The sequence below is a fragment of the Nuphar pumila genome, chromosome 7 (assembly GCF_984573655.1).
Source record: "Nuphar pumila chromosome 7, dmNupPumi1.hap1.1, whole genome shotgun sequence".
NCBI classification, from domain to species: Eukaryota; Viridiplantae; Streptophyta; class Magnoliopsida; order Nymphaeales; family Nymphaeaceae; genus Nuphar; species Nuphar pumila.
In genome coordinates, this window is record NC_143255.1 from 7688204 (window position 1) to 7697817 (window position 9614).

Genomic DNA, 9614 nt, shown 5'->3' on the forward strand with positions numbered 1-9614 from the left:
TCGGTCTTGTTTTCTCTTGCTTCGCTTTCTTATGACATCAGACTTGAAGAAAACATCTTTCCAGACTCCCCCAACAGTCTTTTGTCTTACCCATTTTTGTTTTATAAACTAATGCAGCCATGAAAAGTCAAAGAGCCTGCCCCCCACCACTGGTGGTAGTCAGGAGTGAAGTGGGTTGTGTCCACGACGGTGACAAAAGATTTGAGCAGGAAAGCAACACCAAATTTTTCTTTTCTCGTGAGAAATTGAGTTCTTTATTTTTGTCACCTTTCATCCCCCAAACAAAATCAACTAACAATAAAAACTAATTTATATGAAAAAATAAATTTCATAAAAATAGTTTCTGCCAATATTTGCCTTTCTATTGGTAACGTGAAAATCACATTTTCCTTTTCTGAAAGAAAAAAACATGGTATTTGTCACGCTGGTTGTATTAAAATCTGGTGTTAGATCAGCATGCCTGAATCTAAGGCTCCAAAACGAAATGAAAAAAAATGAAAAAAAATGCTCCAAGTTCAAAATTTACCTATTCCAGTTTCTTGTTTGCAATGAGATTCTTCTCAATTTGTTGGTGGATAGAAGGTATTTGCCAACCAAGTTAAGGTTTCGTTTGGAAAGTGACCATCGAAGGTCGCCAGAGTGGTAAGTGTGAAATCCCCACTTGCGAAGCTGTTTGGAAGCAAGGAAAAACAGAAAAAAGTAGGAACTGGCATGACCTTTGCTGGCTCCAATTCCTCATTTTAGCTACCACCAGTGATCACTAGGGGTGGCAAAACCTGACACGACCCGCCAACCCGCCTCTTAGGCGGGTTCGGGTTGGGGGTATGCCAATCCGCCAACCTGGCTGACCCATTTAATAAACGGGTTAGGTGGGCGGGTCAACCCGACCCGCTGCCCGCCAACCCGTTTACCCGACCCAACCCATTTATTAAACGGGTTGGCGGGTCATGTCGGGTTACCAGTTTATTAAATGGGTTGGGTTCGTGTTTGCCACAGCCGACCCGTTTAATAAATGGGTCGTGTTCCGGATGAGGTATGCTGACCCGCCAACCCGACCCGATTGCCACCCCTAGTGATCACATAAGTGGCCGTTTGGTGGCCGTTCAGTTTATTTATGAAGGTAAAAGCTACATCCTTAATATCATGCCTATGGAAGTGAGGAATCTTCAATGGATTTGAAAGAGTGCTCCCAAACCACATTAAAGATTTGTTAAATCCATGACTATTACGGAATCCACCTATTCATCTCCAAGCCTCTACTGTCAATACAGTGTAATGGGCCTGAATGTACATGGGGATGAAATGACATCAAGTATCTTAACCAAGTGAAGGTTTTGAAAAATAAGTCCCATGGTGCCCGGTTGTATTTTTAACATTAATGAAAATTACTTTTTATTATCGGCTAAAGTTTAGAGGTGTTTTTGAAAAGTATAAACCTGTGTAGTTTTCTAACGTTATTCTCAGCCTTTTCGTTAATCTCCACTATCTTGGCTATCTCCATCAAGCACCACTTGGACTTTGCATAGTTTTTGGAGAAGATGGGCACAAAAATCTTTGATCCCTCGATGTACTTGAACAGTTCACTGATTCTTTGGCCCTTTTTTGCAAGTCCTTACTGTCTATGAAGGCTGATATGGCACACCCATCCAGTTCTTTGTAGAGGTGGCCCGTGTGTCCTTCCCTCTAAAACTTAAAAACACCTCAAACTCAAACCGACCCTGCTTTGATGGGTCTGCTGTCTCGTCCTCCATTCACTTCCTCTTCGCCATTTTCTCCTTCTGCTCACACAAGCATAGCGATTGTCTTCCTTCTTCGGGACAGAAAAGCTAATAAATGTCGGGAGTAACAATTGCTCTATGGTTTTTTTTTTGTTCTCAACCTGCCAAGCCTAGTTCAACATCTACCATTCCTTGTAGTTGAGAGGAAACACAAGGAGAAAGCATCTCACGATGATATCTTGACCAACCTAGAGACTTTTACTTTTTTTTCCTTGCTGTTGTTTTTTTATTGGACCACCTCAACTTATACCATGATTGAAAGCAAAGCGCATGGAAGCTTCCCTCGGTTTCCCTTCTGACTTGTTTTCTTTTGCTTTAAGACCAGAAGAAAACGTCTTTCCAGACCCCACACGGTTTTGTTCTTACCCATTTTTATTGCAGCCATGAAAAGACAACGAGCCTGGTCCCACGGCTGCTTATAGGATTCAGGTATGGTTTTTTTTATGATGGGTCCAATTAGACCCGGGTCCGAACCCAGTATCATCTTGTCAAATCAGGTTTGAGCTGGTTCTACTTGTATCTGAACCTAGATGGGCTATCCATTTGTCACATGTATCCAACTCTGGGGTTAGACTCGCATGCTTAAATCTAACACTTCAAAAATAAGTGCTGCAACTTCAAATTTACCTATTCCAGTTCCCCCAGTAAACATTGTTCTCAAGTTCATGGTGAATAGGAGGAGGTATTTGCCAACCAACTTAAAGTCCACTCCTTTTCTTGTAAGCATCTAGGCCCGCTACTATAAATGCAGCATAATGGGCCCGCTACTATCCCAAATTCAGTGTTTTTTATTTTTTGAGGCAGAGAGTAAAAAAGGATTTTATTGACAGTTATGAAGAATTAAGCACACTGAAAAAGGTGGGTGAAGAGAAATCACCCAAAAGAAAAAAGAAAATGACTAAACTTTAGTGCTTTAATCCACAGGGGTAACACGATAGAAGAAAATTGGTGGCAGAAAAGATTGATTAAAATTTCATCAAATTGAGTGCAATATATGTGCATACATTTCTGTTACTTTTAATGGATAAGTTTACACTTATTTTGGAGGTTTTACCGATATAACTTATGGACAGAAAAGCTAATAAACGGAAGCAACAATTGCTCTATGGGTCTTTTTTGTTCTCAACCTGCCAAGCCTAGACCTACATCTGCCATTCCTTGTCCTTGAGATGAAATTCAAGGAGAAAGCCTCTCACCATGATATCTTGACCAACCTAGGGACTTTTATTTATTCTGCTTGCTGCTGTTTTTTTATTGGACCACCTCAACTTATACAATTTTTTTAATCTTTCATTATTGAAAGGAAAGCGCGAGGAAGCTTCCCTCAGTTTCCCTTTCGGATTGTTTTCTTTTTCTTTGCTTTTTTGTCACGGCAGACCCCAAGAAAACGTCTTTCCAGACCCCACACGGTTTCCTTCTTATCCATTTTTAATGCAGCCATGAAAAGACAACGAGCCTGGTCCCATCGCTGCCATGAAAAGACAACGAGCGGGGCCAATGGGCTTTAGTCCCTTATGTAAAATAGTAGTCGTAGTGTAAGATCCAATCAAGGAAAGGGCGTCCATGTCAAATGTAAAATAGAATCTTGGATGGTCACTTGATGGGGAGGACCACTCTGTAGGAACTCATTCCAAATGTGTTGGTTCAGAGTAAGAAAAAATCACTTGTGCAAAAAGAGAGGATATCAAGCCTTTAGATAATGCGTTGGACAAAGGTTGTCTATCAAACTTGGAGTTTGATGACCACTGTGAAAATGAGTTTTCTGCTGTGCATTGGCCAACCAACTTAAAGTCCACTCCTTTTCTTGTAAGCATCTAGGCCCTCTACTGTAAATGCAACATAATGGGCCTGATTGTGCTAGCTGGTGCTTAAACACCCGTCCCAAATTCAGTGTTTTTTATTTTTTTTGTTGTGTTTTGAGGTAGAGTGTATTAAAAGATTTTATTAATAGCTAAGAAGAATTTAGCACACTGGAAAAGGTGGGTTAGGAGAAATTACCCAAAAGAAAAAGAAAAATGACTCAACTTCGCATTTAATATATATTAGAAACTCAAGCACCCAACATCATTGATTAAAAATTATATAGGTTTCAAAAAACAAATTTGAATTTGCATACTTAAATTTAAATTTAACTTCAAAGATCAAATTAAAATTGAAATGTAACTTAGATATTTAAAATCAAATTAAAATTTGAAATGAGAAGATCGACTTTGCTCAGAAAAATCAAATTACTGATTCACTCGGACTATCAGGGAAGTGATTCAGTGAAGATCAACCATGGAAAAAGTTTAAAAATCTATCATATTAGAAACTCTACTTTTCATTCACCCAACCAAATTACCTGACTCATTAAGAGGTACCAAGGCCCACGTCTGATCTCTAAGTAGAGCATTCATCTCCTCTGCATAGTTAGAACCCAATTTGGTTCCTGTCGAGCTTCATGAAAACTATCGGGTTCTAGTTCTTCACAAGACACTCGGATATAGGGTGTTTAACAACATCATAAACTTTCAGTTTTCGTGTACCATCTTGAGATCTTGTGATCAAAGGGTGGGTATGGAGAGGATATTGGCTTGACAGATCAACAAGGTTACCCTGAATAAAAAACTATACCAGTTTCTAAACATTCACTGAAGGATGGCTCATGGACAGGTGAAGGTTCTCTACTGTTACTCGAGTGAATAGGACTTTCAACAACCGACTCAGATTAAAGAAAAAAAGTAGTAGAAAAAGAGAAAAAAACAGAAGTATGTAACGTGGTCCATCAATGTGACCTACATTCACAATGTACTTTGTTTTTTTTTTTTGTTCTCTCACATACTTTATACAGGCGGAAGAAGTTGAATTTAGCAAGATGAGAATCAAAAGATTTATAAGGGGAAGAGGATGATAATCCTTGATTAATCTTTTTTTCCAAAATATGCAGGTTTTTCTTTTCGTTTCTGTCAGCACAAAGAACATGAAGGATTGCCTTGGGCGTGTTTTTCATTTCATTATTTGATGGCCATACGTTGGCAACATTAGCAATAACAGTCTCTTCAATTTCCTTGAATGAATGATTCTTGCTTTGTGAGATAGATCGGTCTTGGTTGCTTTGAATGGCAAAAAATTTAACTCCAACTTATCTTGAGTTTGAGGCTTTCTTTCACTGTGCTCTGTGATATTGTGGGGTCTAGTCTTATTTTGAGTTAATTTCTCTTGAATGAGTTTTTTTTTGTATTGATTTTTTCTTGTTTGAAAGAAGGCGTGCGAAGACTTTCCTGTTGAAGACTTTTCTTGTTCTATCTTTCGAAAATTGATTTATTTCCTTGAGGATGTTGATATAAATCCAAAGACGTGTAAGTGCTTGCCTTTCTTTCAACCTGCTCTGGGGATCTTTTTTGTTCTCAACCTGTCAAGCCTAGTTCAACATCTACCATTCCTTGTAGTTGAGGTATGCTTTTTTTATGATGGGTCCGAACCCAGTATTATCGTGGCAATTCAGGTTTGAGTCTGGTTCTACTTGGGTCTGAACCTAGATGGGCTACCAAAAGTTTGCAAAAAAAAAAAAAGTGTTATAGTTGCTTGCTGCCATGTGTATATTCTGTCCCATCTAAAAATCTCATTTAGGGATGTCAACTGGTCAGATTTAGGCATTACCGAATCTGACTTAATTGGACCTGATCTAATTGGATTCAAAATGGGATGAAAAAAAGATAAAACTGAATCTGGATACTACCAGCCTAAAACACAATATTTACATTTAATCGGTTTCAGATTTTAGTAAGATTTAGATTTGGATTTCAATGCAAAATCTATACCAAATTAGACTTAATTGGATCTGACCTTATTGGATTCGAAATCGGATGAAAAAAAGATAAAATTGAATCTGGATCCGAGTAGCCTAAGACATAATATTTACACTTAATCGGTTTCTGATTTTACTAGGATTTATATATGGATTTCAATGCAAAATAGATACCAAATCCGAATCTGATTTTTAATCGGATTTGAATTCATGTCAGAATTGGGTTAATCCGACCCATTGACATGCCTAATCTCATCCACTCTTTGAAATTAGTTGCAAGCATGCAGATTTTATTTTTGTGAGAAATTGAACTTTTTATTTTTCTCATGTTTTATTCACCAATAAAATTAATTACAAATAAAAAATTTCGACAAAATAAATTTCCTGAAAATAGTTTCTGCCAATTTTTTGCAAATTTTGACAAAATAGTTTCTCACATGACTTTTCTAAGGAATTGAGTTAATGAATGTTAGTGCACGTCACCTTGTGTTGGGACGTTGCAAGTTCAAATCCCAATTGTGTGATGTAAAACTGGTGGGGTCTTTCTAAACCTAGCTTGCCTATCAAAAAACAAAACAAAAAATTCTTAAACAAGATAAAGCGTATTAAATGATGTTGTCCTATGCACTATTTAAGGAACATGAAGTAGGCTCTATCTTGCATTCAAGCAAATAGTTTTTTTCCAAATTGATAAGGATCATCCAAACTTGACCCATCCTGAACTAAATCCCAATATAAACTTAACCCCCTGCCGGAAAAAGCAGGGGGTCGACCCCCTGTCGGAAAACGCGGGGGGGGGGGGGGGACCCCCTTAATACCTGTCTCTGGGCGGCGGGGTTGGTGGACGGCGGACGGTGAGGCCGGCGAACGGCGGGAGCGGGAGCAGCGAAAGAAGAAAAGGAAAAGAGGTCTGAGATTAGGTTTATGCGACAATTCGCGATGGCTTAGCGACACATTAATTCCGTCGCTAAGCCGTCGTAAATCAAATTTACGAACATAGTGACGAAATATAATCCGTCGCTAATTAGCGACGGAAAATCTTTCATCGCAAACGACGTCGCTAAATGTTGCGTTCGTTACGACAAAAAAATCTGTCGCTAATTAGCGACGAATTTTTTGACAGAATATCTTCCGTCGTTATTTTCGTAAATTTCATTTATTATAGCGACAGATGTTTTTCGCTCGTTAATCCATCGCTAACTAGCGACGGAATTATTCTATCACGAAATTCCGTCTCTGACAACCTATTTTCTTGTAGTGACCCTTTGATAGTAGCAAAAGTAAGGACAATTATAATAATTTCAAGTCTTATCACAAGTTAGAAAGTCCCGTAAAAATCTATGCTCTTAATTTGGGTAAAACCACGAGCAACAAGTTACGCTTTAATACAATCATAAGTCCCATCAAGATTTAGCTTGACTTTGTATACCCATTTCGAGCCTACAACATTATCATTGGCTCTTTTGGCACAAGATTTCAAGTGTCATTGGTAAGAAGAGGGTACATCTCCACATTCATGGTTGTCTTCCATCCTTGATGAGAGAGCAGCATTAACAATGTGAGGTTTCTTATGAACATTTTTAAAAATATTACGTAAGCCACGATACTTGGGGTTTGGTTTAAAAATGTCATGCATGGACTTAATGAGAACACAACTTTCATTGTTGGTGTTGTGCTTCCGGTCATACTCTTATTGAGAGACCAACGTTTTATTAGTATTTGTGCTGAATCCGGATTGAACACCAACCTCTTCTTGAGAGTCCAACAATTCATTATTGTTGGTGCTAAAACTAAATTCCTATGGAGACTCCAACATCTAACCCTCCTATGGAGACTGCAACGTCTCACCCGATTTTTGAGGAATAGATTGATCCTCATTCTTATGGTGATTTATAGGTTCTTAAAAAGATTAAGATTGATGTATATCATACACAGCATGGGATTTGTTATGAGCAGTGGGATCATCATGGACAGGGTTTTCATGAAAAACGTCTTCATACATAGCGTGGGATCTATTATCACAGTTTTTATTTTTAATGTCTGAGGGCTTATCGATTTTTCTGGAACTGTGCGTCTCAACAACATCATCAATGTCCCAAGCTGCAGAATAAGAGCTGAGCTCTCCCTCAACACTATCACTTACCAGGTTTTTTTGAAAAGATAAATTAGATTCATCAAAAACAACATGTTGAGCTATGTAAATCTTCCTTGTAGGTGGATATAAACACTTGTATCCTTTATAGTAGACATTATACCTCAAAAAAATACAAGGTGAAGAGTTCAAATCAAATTTGTTTTTGTAATAGTCTCACAAATAGGGAAAACACCGACTTTCAACAACACAAGAAAAGAATAGTCAGGCTGAATTCCATGAGGTTTAAAATAAGGAGAATCGTTTTTCAAAGATGACGTAGGTGGACGATTTTTCAAGAAAACGGTGATAGAAAAAGCTTCCACCCAAAACCTTTTAGGAACATTGGCATGAAAAAGCATGATTTTTCCTTGTTTGAAGAAGACGTCCGAGGACTTTTCTGAAGACCTTTTTTGCGGAATTGATTTCTTTTCTTGAGGATGTTGATATAAATTCAAAGACGTGTGAGGGTTTACCTTTCTTTCAACCTGCTGATTTGTTCAAGCTGGTTTGAGATCAGAATTGAGATTGTATCCTTCTTGAAGACATTGAGAGGTCTGCTCAAGTTGACCAATTGGTATAACAATGATTTGATAAGGTTATAACTGGAGGTGAGTCTGGCTTATATGGTTTGGGACCCTGATTACCAACCAAATGAGACACCTCTTTCAGCTCTATCTTAATTCTTAAACAAGGTTTGTCAAGCGGTTAGTTCTCGTCACCTTGTGTTGGGACGTTGCAAGTTCAAATCCCAATTGTGTGATGTAAAACTGGTGGGGTCTGCCTAAACCTAGCTTGTGTATAAAAAAGAAAACAAAAAGTTCTTTAAAAAAATAAAGCCTATCAAATGATGTTGTCCTATGCACTATTTATGGGACATGAAGTAGGCTCTATCTGACTAACAAAAAAGTACGCTCTATCTTCCAAGGCCTTCAAGCAAATAGTTTTTTTCAAAATTGATCAGGATCATCCAAACTTGACCCGTCTAATATATATATATATTAGGCCCCTTTTTCTCATTCTGCCTTGTTGGGCCCCATAGTTTGAGGTGTTTTATGATCGATTAGAATCGTTAGATGTGTTTTAGCATTCTTGATTTAGTGGGAATTGACTCTTGGATTATATTTTTTTGATGAAAAAATATTTTTTATGAGACGAGAAATATTGATGCCTTCGTAGCCATTGATTTTGGGTCACTGAAAAAGCTGTCTAGACAGGTCAGATTCGGGTGATCAGTAATCATATCTTGACCAACCCAGAGACTTTTATTTTTTCTCTTTGCAGATGTTTTTATATGGGACCACCTCAACGTATACAATATTTTTAAATCTTTCATTATTGAAAGGAAAGCGCGAGGAAGCTTCCCTAGTTTCCCTTTTGACGTGTTTTCTTTTTCTTTGCTTTTTTGTCACGTCAGACAACAAGAAAGCGTCTTTCCAGATCCCCCTCCCCCACATGGTTTCGTTCTTATCCAATTTTTAATGCACCAATGAAAAGACAACGAGCCTGGTCCCACCGCTGCTTATAGTTTTTTTTTTTTTATGATGGGACCGATTAGACTGGATGAATTAAAAGGACCGCCGAGCTTTGCTTGCCTTTTGGGATAGCAGGGCTCTTCAGGTAACAACCGCCTCCCCCACGTACCCTTTCCTATTTTTCTTTTTTTTCTTTTTTTTGTTTTCCTTGAGAGGTCGGCAGTCATGGCTGCCAGCGAGTTCGAGAAGCGGTAGTCAACAGCAAACTTTATGGTAGTGTCCAAATGCAACTTCACATATTGATCTGAATGGTATGAGTAGAATCTGCACTACCGAGTCACCCTCTTTGCACCAGAGGTTGAACTCAAGCCAACAGAATGATATGGTAAATATTAAGAGGTGTTTGCCAGCCAACTTAAAGTTCACTCTTTTTCTTGTAAGCA